This window comes from Coffea eugenioides, chromosome 6 (genome assembly GCF_003713205.1).
Source record: "Coffea eugenioides isolate CCC68of chromosome 6, Ceug_1.0, whole genome shotgun sequence".
Classification (NCBI taxonomy): Eukaryota; Viridiplantae; Streptophyta; class Magnoliopsida; order Gentianales; family Rubiaceae; genus Coffea; species Coffea eugenioides.
This window is the reverse complement of record NC_040040.1, coordinates 50,953,786-50,956,813: the sequence shown is the minus strand read 5'-3', so window position 1 is coordinate 50,956,813 and position 3,028 is coordinate 50,953,786. Positions and strand designations below refer to the sequence as shown.

Here is a 3,028-nt window from a genome sequence, read left to right as displayed (position 1 = left end):
CGAGAATAACACTTAATTGTCATCGCAAGAGTCTAAGTTAGTCTACCTGAGTATTTTTCCCACCGAGTTTGATATAGTTGTAATTGACGATCAATTGTCAATAGCTTATATTGATCCCGCAATCGTACATTACATATTCTTTTTGCCAAGTAAAGAGCCCCTTCTCTGTTTCCCATATATATCCGTCTTCTTTGTTTCAATTCACTCAGTCGGTGTTTAAGAAGTGTGCTTCAACTTCACATTTTGGTAGTTTTGTTGTCTCTAATCTTGATTTTCTACTGGGTGCTGGATATCACATCCGGTGGTTTTTTCGATACCCATTGTCAGAGATATGGTGATCCTACCTTCAATTCCAAAAACACCAGCAGTGACCGTAGCCCATCCACTTGCGGGGGCACCGACATCAATTTAAAGTGCCCGTTTCAATTTAGTGGTGATGATCCAGATTTGTGCCGTAACCCTATTGAATTCTCTTGTGAAAATAATCGCACTGTTCTATCCTTGAGTAGTGTTGGTTCCTATCGGGAGATACAGCAGTATAACTTTTCTGTGGAGCTAAACAGTATTGATTATGAGAAACAGACACTTCGTATATTTGATCCCGGAGTGCAAAAGAACAACTGTTCTACTCTGCCAGTCTACCCATTACAGCCAAACGACTACTATTATCAACCTGGTGCGGGTTATGACATGGAGATTGATGCTGATATTGGTTCGTAGGTCTTTGTGAGCTGTAAAAATCCGGTGAAATCGAAAAATCCTCCTCTTTATGTAGACACTGCTTCCTGTAATATCACTGCAAATCATTTTTCAAAAGTGAAAGCTCCACCCGGTTATTACAGCTATGTTGTGGTTGGTGAAAGTGTGGTGGCATCTGATATTGAAGAGTCGTGCACTGTCTATAAGACAGCTCCTGTAGACCTGCGGTGTCTCCCTAAAGCATCAGCAGGAGATATTTCGTTTCAAGACATCCACAATCTTCTGTCCAATGGCCTTGAGCTCGGTTGGCATTTGAGCAGTAGATCCTTTCTTTGTAAGTACACTGATTTGAAGATTTATTAACATCGTAATTGATCTTTTACCGTATATTGGAAGATTTTAAGTTAAGATGTGAAGTGGTACATTTGGGGCTAAATACGGTAGTACCACTATTCTTCTTCTTCTTTTTTTTTTTTTTTTTTTTTGTTTGTAGTACAACCAAATATTGTTGATGAGTACAACCGTTTATTTTATACACCTATCTCAAATTCTCCTTTTAATAATGCAATTCTTACTCTAAAAATGAAAGGAGAGTATATGTGAAATTTAGTTGAGTCAACTCTGGGTAAAGTTCCTTTCATTTTCCAGCTTCAAGTAGATTTCTTAATTTGTATTTGATACATCATTCAGGTAACGAATTGCATCACCAAATATACTTTGAGTAAGATACCTTGTTATCTAATAAATGCTTATACATATACCTTGAGTAATAGATTTCTTTACATATGGCACTTTTTATCCTTGTTTGTTTAGTTCTTATAACATTTGATGTCCCAATAAAATACAGTATTCATGTGTACAACAAAGTAAATGTACAGCAAAATTTGCAAGAAATACAATAATAGTACACAGTATTAATAAAAGTTGATTTTCAAGCATCCAATTGGACATTGACGTTGACTTTTGTACCTAGGCGATGTGGCTCTCGTATTGGCAGAAATCTCCGGATTCGTCATCGGACATGTCTTCGCCCCAATTGCAAGTGAGTAATCTTATTTCATCGATTTACAGAAAAACCATTCCTTAATCCTTTAAGTTTTCTTTCTATTTCAATATTTCCATTATAATCCTTTAACTTTTCTTTTATAAGCAGATTACATTTATATTGGTGGCATAGTTTCGGGTAAGGCATCTGATTTATAGTTGAAAACTCTGTCTATTGGAATATACTAGAAGTCAGTCAATCATTGTTTTGTTCTTATTGTTTTGTTCTTCTATTTCAGTTATACTATATGCAGCAATAAAAGTCATTGGCATTATCCTCTTGTTTGCTTTCCTCCTTTATCGGTGTCGTTGGAGGCATTTATCGAGGTATGATACAATAGAAGATTTCCTACAAGCAAACAACAGCCTCATGCCCATTAGGTACTCATACAAAGAAATTAAGACAATGACAAAAAATTTTGAGGAGAAACTAGGTGAAGGAGGCTATGGTTTGGTTTACAAAGGCAAATTGCGCAGTGGGGGTGTAGTTGCCGTCAAGATGCTGAGCAAATCAAAAGCTAATGGGCAAGAGTTCATCAATGAAGTTGCAACTATTGGAAGAATACACCATGTGAACGTTGTTCGGTTAGTGGGATTTTGTGTTACTGCCTCAAAACATGCTCTAGTGTATGATTACATGCCAAATGGCTCTCTAGACAAGTGAATTTTCTCAAATTGTCGGAATGGTTCTCCATTAAGTTGGAAACAAGTTTGTGAGATTGCAAAGGGGGTTGCTCGTGGCATTGAATACTTGCATCAGGGGTGTGATATGCAAATTTTGCATTTTGATATTAAACCACATAACGTCTTACTGGATGAGAACTTTGTTCCAAAAGTTTCGGACTTTGGACTTGCAAAACTTTACCCGATGCAAAAGAGTATTGCAACTCTTACTGCTGTGAGAGGAACTTTAGGTTACATGGCCCCGGAGTTGTTCTACAAAAAAATTGGAAGAGTCTCGCATAAGACAGACATTTACAGCTATGGAATGTTACTAATGGAGATGGCTGGAAGGAGGAGAAATGTGGATGCTTGACAGGTCGTCAGCCTGTGCAATAATAAAAACCTGCTCAAACTAAAAATAATTTCTGTAGACAGTGGTAAGCAGGGTCGAATCCATAGGGACTGGGAGTAATTGCTTCTTTTCAAATTCACAGTGACAAGGGGGTATTTTTATGCAGAAAGTGACAATCAAATAAATTCAAATAAAATCTAAGAAACTACTAAAAATTAAATAACAAATTACTAAAATCTAATGAGTGATAATTAAGGATCTAGCCAAGGA

General features: G+C 36.8%; 1 pseudogene; it reads left to right on the top strand.

Moving 5' to 3' along the window:
* Positions 1-1,881: 1,881 nt before the first annotated feature.
* Positions 1,882-2,779, top strand: LOC113774389 (annotated as a pseudogene).
* Positions 2,780-3,028: the final 249 nt, after the last annotated feature.